This window comes from Mauremys mutica, chromosome 2 (genome assembly GCF_020497125.1).
Source record: "Mauremys mutica isolate MM-2020 ecotype Southern chromosome 2, ASM2049712v1, whole genome shotgun sequence".
Taxonomy (NCBI): Eukaryota; Metazoa; Chordata; order Testudines; family Geoemydidae; genus Mauremys; species Mauremys mutica.
In genome coordinates, this window is record NC_059073.1 from 62,233,680 (window position 1) to 62,249,732 (window position 16,053).

The window sequence follows — 16,053 nt, forward strand, 5'->3', positions numbered from 1 at the left end:
TTATCCCTGAATCCAGTTCAAAGCTGCTTCATTAATTTTCAAAACTCTTTGGGCCCTCTTATTTCTCTCTCTCATCCTCCTCGCAACAAATTTCCCTCCCCAGCCACTGCACTTGTCCTCTCTATTCTCTTCCCCACATTGTCCATGGAGGAAGGTTGATTAAACTGCCCCACTTATCTGGAACCTTTTAACAAAAGGTTTTAACCTTTTAATAATTTAACAAATTATTAAATGTTTGGTTTGAGTCACTTCTTTTGAAGTATCTGTTAGGGGGCTTATTTCTTCACCCTCTCACTTCCCTGGTCCTTCTCGCATGAACAGAGAGCAACAATACCAGAAGTCCGAAGGTGCAAAGAATTTGATGTTTATTGGGGTGAAATTCCAGCAAGCATGATTCCAGTTTCCTTCCTCAGTGTCCCTGTTCCCATTCCCCCCCGTTAGTGAAACATGATTCCAATTCCCCCACCCCCATTCCCTGTTCCCATTCCCCCCTTACTTCCTTATTGACTGCAGACTATATAGTAAAACTTGAGTTCTGCTTAGCTATACCTTAACCAATGATTTTACTGAAATGTAACTAACCAATCCTAACATATTGTAACATGATTATTTAACCGATTATATTCCACCACCTTAATTGGTTTACACCCAACAAAATAAATTATACAGCAGACAGAAACAATTACAGAACCAGACAGAGATTATACAGACAAACAATAGGGAAGTGGAGACTACTGTGATAGAACAATACAGAAATGAGGATGTCACATCCCAGCTATTGATAAGTGAGTTCTTGCCAGACAGGATACTTTCAAACTAAGTTTTCTTTTACATCTTCTAGGCTCTTCCCTTTCTCTGGAGGTGATAGGAATATTAGGACAGGATTGTATTCCTAACAGCCCAATAGCACCTTATTTCAATGTGACTAGTTTGGAATGTAAGGATGTGACCATACACTTCCCAGTTTATGGCTGGCCTCTGCTGCTTAGCCAAAGAACAGGGCCTCAGACTGTCACAGTAAGAGAAGGCCCTTACACCGGCAGACAGTGATGTTGATTCTTTCTTTTATACCTCTATAACTAGCTTAGTGATAAGAATACACCTAAATTCTTAAAGTATAGGCCTTTGCAGACAGGCCTGAATATCTATATCCTAACACTATCACCACTAAACTTTAGTTTCTCTTTAGTTTACAGATTGTCCCTTTATGCAATACAGCAAGGAAGCCATGTATAACATTTCCTTTATCATGTTATGACTAGCTGATCCAAATTGGTGAGCTCTTTTATACTGAGTCCCATGCCAACAGAAACTCAGAGATATACACTGGTGTAAGCCAACAAGATACTATATAGCGTCTCACAACAAAATTCACTCTGAGGAATAGAATTTCCCTTCTTACCATGAAGATAAATATGGCAATAATTGTTTGTTCTGTGTGTCTGGTCAGATTCCTAAATTGACAATCAGCACCTCTGTATTTGGAGCACCTCATTCCACTCAGACAAGGGTCTTAAGCAGATATTATGCAGTTCTCAAGCTGGTAAATGTTTGGACATCCTCTCCAAATTTCTAGTATGAATGAAAATATACATAATACAGTACTTCAAAGTCATCTCTGGAAGACTTTCAAAGCCCTCCTGCCTACCAGCTGGAGAGTGGCCATGTCCTTGGGTTTGCCAGGTAAGTATTTTTAAGCTAAAAGAAAGGAGTCCTGTGGAGAAAAGGTAGCAGATGGATATATTAAAAGAAAAGAAAGTACAGCACAGATTGTAATTTGGTTTCTATGCAAATAAAATGAACATGAAAAACAACAGCAGAAATGAAAAGATATTCAACTTGTTTAAAAAGAAATATAATGTAATTAGGTATAGGTACTAGTTAAATCAGGAAATGGACTGTAAATGTAGTTTTCTTTATGAGGAGATAAAGTAATTAGGAGGATGCTGAAAGGGAAGGTTATATACATCAAAATCACTGTGGTAAGAAATGTACTTTTAAAAAAATCCTGCAGGGTATGATGGGAGGGAATAGTATTAAAGAAGCAGCATGAGCCAAAGGACCACACTGGAGGTAGCCTGCACACAGAATGGCTCAGAGTGGCGGGGAAAGGCATGGTTGCATGCATCTTAATATTGTTCCAAAATGAAACAATCTGTTAGTGCAATATATGCACTGCTTGAGAAACTGACTTGCAAGGAGCTCTATGACAGCAGACCCCTGCACTCACACAGAGCTCCCAATGAAGTTGAGGGGTCTATGAAGGCAAAGGGGTTGACCCACACAGAGTTCCTTGCAAGATAGGGGCATAAGTTCCTAACTGGCAAGTCATGGCCTTTTGGGCCCTCACACTGGCAGATACAAAAGCAGGGCTGTTTTTCTTTTCATCAACTACTAGATTGCAATACCACTCAGCCACTGCACAGGTGCACTAGAGAAGGAAGATGTTCCTTGGACTGTTTTGCCCCCTAGCAGATCTATGCAACACAGGGTAGGATTTGTTCTACACGGGGTAGAAATCTTCTCACCATAAATGGCAGAAACTTAATGTTTGGTCCTGTATTTACAGAAAGTTAATGTTGATCTCTCCAGTGAGAAGAGAAAGCAAATTTGTACCTGTGTCTGGAGATAAAAAGAGGCCTGTAAAAAGCTTAGCACATAAATTCTAAAGAATTTCAGTTATACTTTTATAAGCAGTAGAATAAATATTCTAGCACAACCAAAAATGTATATACAATTCTGGCAGTACTGGAGAACTGTGAAGTAAGATCAGCTATGTTTTGTTAAATACCTTGTTGAACAATAAATAAGATCAGAGGCCATTCTGTATGTTGTCCAAGGGGGAACACCTAGCAGAACAAGTAATATATGAACTGATGGAACCTTAAACATGATTAATCATAATAAATCTGATTTAAGATTGCTATAAAGATATGTTCAGAATGGATGGCATAAAAGAGTATTGGGAGTGGTCTTTGAGGAAATATGACAAATTGATAAACTCATTGAGCAAATTCATTGATAAGGATGCTGTAGCTATAACAGGCTGTAATCTCACCAAAGTGTTCTGGCAATGTCATAAAGGATTCTTGAATGGTTCGCTATGAATAGAATGAAAATGTGAAATGATAGCTTTAATCTGTACCTTTTCAGAATGCATGATTTAACATAATGATTACAAATATTAAACCCCTCATCTGTCACTGGACTGGCCTGTTTCTCCTTCACCTCATTTCTAGTCTCTCAGAATGGCAGGGTTTTTTTTAAACTCTCTACATTACAGTCACAGCCTTTAAAAACTTACCAGTTGTACCTAAAACTAAACAGATACTGTTGACCCTCTGGCCCAAGTCATTAGCCAGTAATGGAAGCATTGCAGGATTGTGTCCTTTAGGAGGAGAAATAAATTATACAAATTGTATATGTTCTTTCATGTTATCTTGTTTAATTACAAAGATTTTATAACAAAGTCCTGTTTCTCTGAACACAGTAGAAACAAACATCAGCAGGCAGTTTCCTTGCTCAGAAATCTTCAAGTGTGTCACTTCAGTGAGCCCTGTCCCTTGCAACTCTTCTGTAGTCTTTCTGCTAGCATTTTTCTGGCTCTAACACACACAGGCTGTAAAACCAATATCCTAGCCCCAGGGCTTTTGATCAGGGAACCCCCTGATAATCTGCCCACCCTACCTCTGGCCAGGCCACGTGGCTCAGTGCCTCAGGCAGCAGCCTCCATTTGGCTATAGCTCTTTTTACTACATTAAGAGGCTAATTGCGCCTTCCATTGAGCCTGAAGGCGGGTGCTTGGCACACTCACTGACTTTAACAAGGTCCGTGATGGTCTTTGGATCAGGTATGTGCCTTCCCGCTCCCCTGGTGGCAACCATAAGCAGCTTTGAGCACAACAGTATGGTAAATTCAGCATCTATGCTTTGTGCGTCCCTATAATGACCATGAGAAATACTTTGGCTACTGCTCACACTGAGGTTATCCAACCTGAAATACTTATTTAATTATTTCAGGTAACTGGCAAGTTTTTAAAGTTCCCTCGTTGAATAATAAGATCATTGTATGCAGTACTATTTTACAATTATTTTCTAATTATAATTGAACAATTGAGTTTATTGTTGTACTGTGATCTCTCACAAGCTAACTGAGGTCAGTTTGGGACAAGTTTGGATGGGAGACTTCTAAGATGCACAGGGGTGCTGTATCAAGTTGTATTAGCGGTTCAGTAAATAGCAGTTTACTCTGAGTTAGTAGTGACCCAAAGCAAAAGAGTCGAGAAGGCACTGGGCTACTGGAGAGATTCCCTTTCAAATCAAGAGTAAAACCCAGTCTGTAATAATATTGGGCCAAATCCAGAATTCCTTCCTCAACAGGATTTTTTCTGAGTAAAAACTTGAGTATTTGGCTAGTGATTACTAAAACCTTTCACTTATATGGAGGCTTTAGTCACAGAGTCTCAGTGAAATGAATGGGAGTACATAGGGAGTAAGTACTACTCAAAATGAGTAAGACTGGCACAGACACTAGTTTTTGCCACCTTTTTAAGATAAGTGAACACACTCACACAGGTAGTCCCATTGAATTCAGTGGAACTAATGTAGAGAGTAAACACTCAATCACATGAGTAAGGGCTCCATAATCTAGTAATTAAGTATTTATGGCACTCCTCAAATGTAGGGTATTTTGTCCTTGTGTCCTGGTGAAATTTCATTTGGGTAATAATTCTGCCTACTTACATTCTCCCTGAATTTTTAGTTGGAGCCTTATGTTAAGCAGAGAAATACCCATCTCTAGGGTATCAGGCTTAGTTACAGGGAAGTTTTTTTGCCACAGTATAGCCAAAATAGAACTACAATAATATTTCTACACCACTCTTTAAACTCAAAACAAACAACACAGATTTATAAACAGGGTAGCTTTTACGTCTCTGGACTCGCCTAGGTCTGATTCAACTCCTAGCTGGTTGCTGTTCTCACAAGACAAATCTTTTCTTTTTTTCAAGATTCTGAGGCTAGCCACTCAGCTGCCTATGATTACCTCAGGTTCAGAGGACAAAGATCATGCTTTCCTGCAGTTACCCTTAGCTCAGGAAGGACTCTTGAAAACATGGTCCAGAACTACTGGATTTAAACCTCCAAATCACCAGGCAGTTGCACAAAAGGCTAATATCATTCTGGAGTGTACTAACTGGAATGTAGTATGTCTGACACAGAAGATAATTGTCCCACTCTATTCAGCACTTGTGAGGCCTCAGCTGCAGTACTGTGTACAATCCTGGGCGTCACACTTTAAGAAAGGTGTGGACAAATTGGAGAGAGTTCAGAGGAGAGTAACAAAACTGATAAAATGTTTAGAAAACCTGACTTATGAGGAAAGGTTAAAAAAAAAACCTGGCATGTTTAGTCTTGAGAAAAGAAGACAGAGGGTGCCTGATTGTCTTCAAATATGTAAAGGGCTATTATAAAGAGAGTGGTGATCAATTGTTCTCCCTGTCCACTGAAGGTATGACAAGAAGTAATGGGCTTAATCTGCAGCAAGGGAGATTTAGGTTAGACATCAGGAAAAAAACGTTAACTATAAGAATAGTAAAACTCTGGATTAGGGCTCCCAGGGAAGTTGTGGAATCCCCATCATTTGAGGTTTTTAAGAACAGGCTGGACAAACATCTGTCAGGGATGGTCTAGGTTTACGTGGTCCTGCCTTAGTGCAGGGGGCTGGACTTGATGACTTCTCATGATCCCTTCCAGCTCTACAATTCTATGATTTGTTCGTTCTGTGCTACTTAGTGTCTTAGCAGCACCTTCCTAGCATCTGTGAGCTAATAGTGCATATGCTCCCTCCACACAAGGCACACAAACCATTTGTAGAGGGAAGGTGTGGAGTGATTTTCTTTGCTACCATAAGGGAGAGAAACTTTTTCTTTTTTTTAATGAAAGCTTAGGGGGCGGATTCTAGAGCACAATTCTTTAGTAGAGAGAGTACAGTCTGTATCAAGTTATATGGCTGAGGAACTTCAGAAAACTTAGGACCCTGATAAAAAGCACCCATTACAAAGTTATTTTTAAACTATCATGTGTGGCCCCTCTGAAGTAAATAACTTTTGAGACTGCAGCCATGGTACAAAATTTTGAATGACAACCTTTAATATGAGAAATCTAGCATCTACTGTGTTCATTCATAAGGAAACTATTTCAACCCCATGTACAAAATGATCCAACTGCTATAGTCCTTCTCTCCCAAAGTGATTGTTAATGTCTTCATCACATTTCTCTTTGTTGCAGAAAAATTAGTTATTTAGGTTTCCCCTAAAGATGCATCTCATTCTTGTCTCACTCTATTGCCGTATGGAAAGAAAGGAGAAGAAATTTCCATAAAGGTGGAAGCTGGACTCTAATCGTCCTGGAATTAAAGCTGTATTCAATGAAAAGCAGTCAATAATAGTGTCTCCCTCTTCTATACATTTTCATTATATTAAGATTACCTCTACTTACTGAAGGTCACTCATTAAAAAAGAGTGCTTTCTAAGTAGTTTACTATAACAGCATTTCACTATCTATTGTTCTTTCAGAAATAAGATACAGAGTCCCCTTGGATACATTACTGGCTGTATCCAAGGATAAGAAAATTGAAAGGACTACACAATTCTCATAGCAAACTCCCAAAAGCTATTGAAAATAAACTGCCAAAATCATGCTTTTCTTTCTGTACCCAAAACACCGGGGGAGTTTGTGGTGCACAAAAAATGCAATACTAAGCACTGTATCTTTACAGTTCCTTGATTTATTTGCTTTTTGAAAGATATGAACAAAGCCACTGAGAAATAAGTGATTATCAATGAGTTTTATGATACTTTGTCAGTGTGTATTCTGCAGAATTGATGGGTCTGATGTATAGTCAAACATACTTTCTGTCTTGAATCATCTCACTGTAGAATCTTAGTAAAATGCAATGGGGAACTATCTTTTTAAGGTGGTTTCTGCATTTGTTTTATATAAAGAATCAGGAACCTCCTAAGCAATTAAATAACACTGCTCTACAGGCAAAATGCTTCTGAAATAAATGTAGTCAAACGTTACTAATTCTGGGTCACTGAGAATGAAAATGATGCTTAAAATTGTTGATTGGCTCTAGTTTTCAAGACTATTGGGTCAGTATATATGACCCTTGACTTGGGAATAGCGGAGGATAAGTGAGTTATAAAGGGAAGGGATCTCAGTTTAAACCAGAAATGACTAAAATACATCTTTGACTGGATCTATGAATAAATCTATGACTGGGTTTGGACAGTACTTGCTTTTTAGGCAAAACAATGAGTGATGCAATCTGAAGCTGGTATTGCATCATACATGATATGAATTGCATCATGTTATTCCTAGAAGTCATGGATGATGCAATCATAACGAAGCTTACATCACTCTGCTGAACAAATTGCCCTATATCAGCTCTAGAAATCATACAGTGTTGTGCTCTCTTATTTGTCAGTGTTTGATTTTGCAAATGGACACATTTCTGTTTAGCCAAAGTGAGCAGAGATGACTCGTACTTGTGTGAACAGTGCAGATAACTTTTGCTATGTTTGTGGTGAAGTGACTTTTGCATCACAAAAGCGCAGTATAACCACTATGGTTAAGAAAGCCTATCACCTTTATTTTGGCTGCAAAATTGGAGATCAGGACAAGAGGTGGGCCCCACAGGAAAAGGAAATCTATGCCTTTTGCAGTGCCAATGATTTGGAGAGAGCCAACAGATCATACCAGCAATTGTTACTTCTGCATGGTGCCTCCAGTTGGGAAAGGTGTGTCAAAGAAGAAAAAGTGGACTGTGCATTATCCAAACATTCCATCAGCTATACGCCCAGTACCCCACGGAGAAGGACTGCCGGTTCCTGATGCACCAGAATCATTCTCACTTGAGTCAGACGAGGAAGAGGAGGAGGATGAAACTTCTGGTCCTGAACCATCAATGTCACAGGACCCACATTTTCTCCCATCCTCCTCCTCTGAACCACACCTCATAACACAAGGTGAACTGAATGACCTTGTCAGGGATTTGGAACTACCCAAGAGTAAGGCAGAGCTGTTGGGCTCCAGTCTACAGCAGTGGAATCTCCTGGCAGGTGATGTTAGGGTTTCCTTGTTCCGTGACCGTCAAAAGGATCTTGTCCCATTCTTCTTCATGGAAGGTGATCTTGTAGCCTGCAACAACATCGACGGTGTGATGGCAGCCCTCAACATCGTTCACGATCCAGATGAGTGGAGACTGTTCATTGATTCATTGAAGACGAGTCTTAAAGCTGTTTTACTGCATAATGGCAATGTTTTGCCATCAATTCCAGTTGGTCATGCAGTCCATATGAAGGAAACCTATGACAACATGAAACAACTTTTGAGGTGCAACTTGACCAACTTCAGTGGCAGCTTTGTGGCAATTTGAAGGTTGTTGCTCTCTTGCTTGGTCTGCAGACTGGATACACAAAGTACTGCTGTTTTCTCTGCGAATGAGATAGTTGTGCAAGAGATTCCCACTACATCAAGAAAGATTGGCCAGTCTGACAGTCATTGGAGCCTGGGAGGAAAAGTGTTCAGCATCCACCACTTGTTGAATCAAGGAAGATTTTGTTACACATCAAGCTGGGTCTGATGAAGAACTTTGTCAAGGCCATTGACAAAAGACAAGCAGCTTTCAAGTACCTCCGTGGAAAATTTCGAAGGTTAAGTGAAGCTAAGATAAAGGAAGGTGTCTTTGTTGGTCCTCATATTCGTGAACTTCTTCCAGATGATGCATTTGACCATGCACTGCATGGCAAGGAAAAGACGGCATGGAAAGCCTTCCGGTTAGTGGCAATAAATTTTCTCGGAAACAACGAGGCAGACAACTACAGGTTGTTGGTGGAAAACCTTCTCAAGGCATACAAAAGCCTTGGTTGCAACATGTCCCTAAAGATACATTTTTTGCACTCTCATCTAGATTTTTTTCCACCGAACTGCGGAGCAGTGAGCGACTAGCACGGCGAGCGATTTCACCAGGACATTGCAACAATGGAGAAACGCTATCAGGGCAAATGGAGCCCGTCAATGCTTGCAGACTATTGCTGGACAGTGACAAGAGATGCTCCATTTAATGAATACAAGAGACAAGCCAAGAAGCGCCGAGTAGACACTGAATAGGACTAAACTATGTACATAATAGTTTTTTGCCTTTTGTTTCATAATAAATTTTAGTTATATAACCCTTTTGCTGATTTTTAAAGTGTTACATAAACAGGACAGGTGAAATATTATCATGTAAAGCAACCATAAACACATGAAAAGACCTAGGTTTACAATTTATGATTAAAACTCTACTATCTACACAATATACATAGACATAAAATGTAAAAACTTAAATAACTTAGAAACAGTAGCCAATCAGTTGTTTTAATTGTCATATTTGAATTCAGCACATCAAAATACATAATAAATAGCACATTTTATCTCTGAAGCAGACGACTTCTCAAAAATTGTAGACCAGTGTAATGGAACCATTTCCTGTGTCATAAGAATGTCCAAAATATAATTATCCCAGAAAAATTAGATTTAAAATGATGACACACATGCTATACATTTTAAAAAGCCTACATGAGATTTTGTGATGGGAAACACTCTTCTGCTGTAACCTGTGCCCTGTTGAGAAGATCCTTCCCTGCATTGGGAACTGTGTGTGGGGCGCGAGGGAAACTTTGGGTCTCCTTGCTAATTCCCCAAAACACAGAATTATTTCACTTGCCATTCCCCCAATACAGTAGAAACTCTGAAACATGTTTTCTTTTCTAATAGATACTGTGAAAGGAAATCTTCTCACCAGAAATGACCTCAACAGTCACAGCACTGCAGTGAACAACCATTTATGGTCAACATACTTTCTGATCAAACAAACACAAAATGCCAGTAAATAAACCTTCATTATAGTTTTGACATAATTGTCTTAGGTCAGCCTATAATTGGACCGGAAGGTCATAACCTCCTTATCCCAGCAAATTTCAATTAAAATCTCACTTCCTTTCTTGGATCCGTACTTCTGCAGCCAGGGCCTACTCCAAAGCTCTCTGAAGACAATGAAAACCTTTGGCTTAGGGAGTTTTGGAGGCACTTGGGAAAAGAGGGTTCAGCATGCTGAGAGCACAAAGGCATTCTAAATAATGAATACATCGATGCAGAACTTTGCTTGAGTTGCTGTGTGCATAGATTGAATACAGAAATATTACTGAACATATTTTTCATAAACTATGCCATTTATTAGCTCATTTTGGCAGTATATAGCAAAGCAGAAATAATTTTCAGTAACTGGATTATAGGATCTTCTAATTGAATGGATTTTCTTTGAGTGCTTTAGAAAAAGTGTCAGCCTGGCAGCAAGCCTGAAGAATATTGACATGGGCTTGAACTGACCTGAATGAGCTCTTCTTACAGGATTCGTCTACAAAATGGTCCTGAAATAATTAAGACTCAGTTGTGCCTTTAAGTCATTGACAATGGTAAGGGGTGTTGCAAACATGCACTACCTCAGCTGGAGCTCCTGGGCTTCTGGCAAGTGCTATTTTTCTAGGAACTCAAGAGGATCATGGCCACTGTGCCTCTCTTTTAAGGATGTATGCCAGCTCCCTTAAATAGATTGTGTGTGTAGGGCGGGGATGACATTAATCCACTCCTTCAGCCACAGTGGAGAGGTTAGCACTAGGGCCAGCATCTGTAGTGATGCCTCAGCCAAGCTCAGAGTGAGTGCTAGCAGGAGCTCATGAGGAGTGAGGAGGTTGTGATGCGTGGCTATTCCCAATAACCCACATTCAGAGGAGGGCATGAATGTAGAGACGGATGAATCCCCACCTCACTCCCTACCTAGCTGTTCACAGCAGGTCTTAACACCTAGTAAATGATAATCCCTGCCTTGAAAAGGCTACTGTCTCAATAGATAAGATGACAAAGGGTAGGCGAAAGGAAATATCTTCACTTTAGTGATGGGGAACTGTGATGTAGAGAGATTGGGATTTGCCCAAGGTTTTATATAAAGCATGTGGCAGAGCTAGGACTTCCTTAGTACCAATCAAGTGCCTTAGCTACTTTTCCTTTAACTTTTTAAACATCATGGGACAGGCCAGTAGGAATTGTATGCAAAGTTTCTCTATGGATTTACAGCTCTCTAAGAGCTATGCTATATCAAGAGAATTGAAAAATAGCACCAGCATAACCATGGCTGCCACCTTAAACTATTCTTAATGTGATTTAGCTGTACCCATATTATGACTTGCGATAAATACACATTCATTGGTGTTCTGGTCTTCCAAAGCATGAAGAGGTGTTTTGTTTAAATATGGTTGGTTTAGACACTTGGGAACTTGTGGTGAGACAAACTGAATCTGAGCCTTGGAATTAGCAATGAGCAAGAGCCAGCCAGTAGTCAGGTGGTGAGCTGAGGCAGTTGCATATTCAAGGACATTTGGAAATTAAAGGTGGAGGACAGGAAGTTCTGAGTAGAAACCGGGAGCTCTTAACAGAGCCTGAACAACTGGTGCTGGGCAGAACTGTATTTGATGCAGTTAATCACATTCAGTTGTTTGCAATCTTGTATTGGTTTGATAAGACCTACTGTATGACTGGCTGGTTTTGATCAGTCCCCTGTGATTGCCTGCACTCTGTTTCTCCTTATCCTATCACAGCACTCTGTCTTGGGCCACTTTTTTGTTTACTAATCTAGGTGAGCTAATGACGTTGATAAGAGTTCAGCTAGTGAGGCTCTCAGATGGAAGTCTAAATATTTCTGATTCATTCCATCAGCCAAAGGAAATTTGTCAATTCACTACACTGGGACCTGAACCAGAGGTACACTTGATTGATATTTCTGATATTCACAGTAATATATACACTGTCAGAGTGCTCCCCAATTTCTAGAGCCCATGATGCTTCCTAACAGAAGTATAAATATAAAAATATTTCATGCTCAGCAGCAGTCAAAAGTACAATTGCAACCCCCCCGCCCCACAAAAAAAATTTGTAGCTAAACTTGTACTTCTTTAAACATGTTCTGGATGAAAAATCAAGAGAACAGACATTTAAATAGAATCTAATCTTTAAAATTTGAGGGTTGTTTAGTGATGTATGCCAATAATGTCATGTGGCTGGGGTCCAGCCACTCTGCATCTGTTTCTCAAATCTTTCAGCAGAAGCCAGACACTCAGTACATTTTGTTCATGTTTTTCGCACCATTGAGCACTTGTCCTCTTACCTTGTATCCTCACATTATTTCCTTCATCTAAGTACAGATATAGTTATGTCTATTTTCTGTTCTGTCTTGTTGATGGAGGTGTATTCCTCCACCTCTTGGCTGGGAATAATAGACGTTAAGTACCTCTCAGGATGATGTCCTCAGCACTGAGATGTTGTAAAGTAGCTGTGAGGATTAGAATACTAAAAATATGTTTTTGGTGCCCCAGCAAAAGTGGGAGGCATTCAGGTTTTTTTGTGGGTGATACAAGTCTGTGGTGTGTTAAATGTGGCATACTCTCTTAGAAATGCATGATACCAAGAGAACAAAACACCTTGTGCCTAGGAAGAAGGGATGCAAGAAACCCAGTAATAAAAGGGAAAATAATTTCATCCAATTAATATTCTATAGAAAGAATCAAATATCATTAAAAGCTGTTTACATGTGAAGTATTATAATAAAATAAAACACATAACACATCCTAATTGCAGAGAGAGAGAACATTAGTAATAGAATCTGACTTTTTTTCTAAATCATTCTGAGCAGCATTTAAGGGAAATAGTCACCAGTGAAGGTCATCGGACATATATTTCATGCAAGACAAGGATTCAGTCTTGTCCTTGTCTAGTCTTGAAAAAACACATTGGGTCAACTCTGCCTTCCGATTTATACATGTAGTGGTTCCCTCTTATAGCACTTCCTTACCAAAGTCCCCATGGCAGTCTTGTGTGTGTGGTGCAGCAGCCACTCAGTCTTGTAGTGTAGACATACCCTATTTCAAATCAAGTTAAGTCGAATTTGTGGAATCGACCTTATGAAGTCGAAGTTGTGTATCCACACTAAATACACTAATTCGACTGTGTGAGTCCACAGTAATGGGGCAAGCGTCGACTTTGAAAGCGGTGCACTGTGGGAAGCTATCCCACAGTTCCCACACTCCCCGCTGCCCATTGGAATTCTGGGATTTCCCCCCAATGCATGCTGGGGGAAAAATGTGTCGAGGGTGGTTTTGGGTAACTGTCATCATTGAACCGTCAATCACGCCCTCCCTCCCTCCCTGAAAGCGCCTGCGGGCAATCTGTTCGTGCACTTTTCTGCTCAGTGACAGCGCGGACGCCACAGCACTGCGAGCACGGAGCCTGCTGCAGTTATGGCCGTTGTCAACTCCTCGCACCTTATCGTCCACCTCTTCCACAGTCAGCTGCTGAGAAATCAGGCTACTTTTCAATGGTGCTGCGAGCACTGGTGGACCATGGGGGACGTTTTACCAACATCAACGTCGGGTGGCCGGACAAGGTTCATGACGCGCGTGTTTTCAGGAACTCTGGCTGTTTAGACGCCTGCAGGAAGGTAGTTTCTTCCCAGACCACAAAATAACTCTTGGGGATGTGCAGATGCCTATAGTGATCCTTGGGGACCCAGCCTACCCGCTAATGCCCTGGCTCGTGAAGCTCTGTGCAGGCGCCTTGCACAGTGACAAGGAACTCTTCAAGTACCAGCGAGCAGCGAGCAGCGTGACCTGTGACTGTTCAGTTTCTTTACAGAGAAGCTGAACCTACCCCTGTTTCTTTACCAAGTTACTGTTGACTAGCATCTGCAGTTACATACCCCGTCCACCCCGCTTCCCCCACTTCCAACACACGTTCAAAAATAAAATACATGTTCCACTGTGATTTTACAAAGGTTTCTTTATTGATGACTTTGCGTTAAAGGGTTGAAACTGGGACGCAGACTGTGCTGCGTAGGGTGTGCTGTGATGTAAAGACCGCCTCTAAACTCGAGGAATGACAGGCTCCTGCTCCCAGAGCGGTCTGCAGTGCCAGACTGGTTGTTTCAACGGAGCCTGCCATCCCTCCTTTTTGGGACTCTGTGTGCGGGGGCTATGTGGCCTTGTGGCGGGGGAGGACGGATACAGATTCCTCTGCTGCGTGACTCTGTGGTCCAGGACAGGGACTGTTGCATGAGATCTGTAGCCCCCCTCCCCCACTACAAAGTCACGTACCCCCCCACCCACACAGAACCTGCAAACCACCTCCCATACCAACCAGGGTGCCTACTGACTGCACTGTGTGTGTGACCTGCTGCTGATCCTGCCCCCGTCTCTGTACCCTGCTAAAGGTGACTGTCCTATGCAATACCCTACCCCCTTCCCCACTCACCCCTTCAAACACAGCGTTGTGTAAAAAAGCATGACGGAAACAGTAATTAACAGCAAAGTATTTTTAATAATTAACCAGACAGTCAGGGGATGAAACTGGGATTGGGGCTTGGGTGAGTCAGGAAGGGAAGTAATTCTCAAAAATTAGGGTATGAGAGCTTTTGGGTACTTGAGCACTCTGCTGGGATGCAGTGACAGTTTTCACGGCCCCTGGCGCCACTCCTTCTGGTTACTTTGGGTGACGGGAGGTATGGGACTTTGTGGCGGGGGAGGGTGGTTGCAGATACACTGCGGGGGGGCTCTGTCCTCCTGGCTGGGGTCCTGCAGAACATCCACAAGGTGCCGGAGTGTGTCCGTTTGCTCCCTCATTAGTCCAAGCAGCGTTTGAGTCGCCGGCTTGTCTTCCTCACACCACCTCTCCTCCCGTTCGCTGTGTGAGCGCTGGTACAGAGAGAGGGTCTCCCTCCACTGGCTCTGCTGGTCCGCCTCGGCTCGGGAGCACCCCATAACTTCAGCGATCATCTCGTCCCGTGTCTTTTTCTTTCGCCGCCTAATCTTTGCCAGCCTCTGTGAGGGGGATGCTGTGGCAGGTCTGGAGACAGTCGAAACTGTGTGATGGGAAAAAGGGAGTGAATTCCTTGCAAAGATACATTTTTGCGAACAATGAACACAGTCTAGTCTGTGTCTGTGAACGACACCATGCACAGCACCTATCTCGTCCGCACTCCTGCAGCAGGCAATCCTGAAAGCATAAACTCTGCCCCTGTTCTACCCCATCGCAGTGTCCCCCGACCCCTGCACTTCTGGGTTGAGATCCCAGTGCCTGATGGTGCAAATTTCATTGTCGTGGGTGGTTCTGGGTAAAGTAGTCAGTCATTCCTTCCTCCGGGAAAGCAACGCCAGACAAGCATTTCGAGCCCGTTTTCCCTGGATTACCCTGGCATACGCCATACCGTGGCAACCCTGGAGCCTGTTTTGCCTTTTGTCACTGTCACCGTATGTGTACTAGATGCCGTGGACAGAGGCGATTCAGCAGCGCTACACAGCAGCATTCATTTGCTTTTGCATGACAGCAGAGATGGTTACCAGCCATACTGTACCATCTACCATACCATAAATTGGTAATAAGATGATCATGGTTACCAGTCCTTTTGCACTGCACCATTTGCTGCTGTCATAAGTGCCCCTGGCTGAGATCAGCCAGGGGCGCAAAAGCCCAAATTGGGAATGACTCCCTGAGTCAATCCCTCCTTTTTGGTATCTAAAAATAGAATCAGTCCTGCCTAGAATATGGGCAAATGTACTAGAGAACCACTGTATCATAGAACCAGAGAGCACAGCTGCTCTGTGTCAGATCCTGCAGAAATTATGGGCTGTATGCTATTCACAGGGGGTGCTCCTGCAACAACCCCACCTGTTCATTCCATTCTTCCCCCAGCCTTCCTGAGCTACCATAGCATTGTCCCCCCACTTGTGTGATAAAGTAATAAAGAATGCAGGAATAAGACACAGTGACTTGTTAGTGAGAAATGAGTGGAAGGCAGCCTCCAGCTGTTATGATAGTCCAGACAGGACATTAAGGAGTGTGGAGGAGAGGAGCCCAGCATCCCTCTGCTAGTCCAGGGGCAATTGAATCTTTTCTTTACACATGA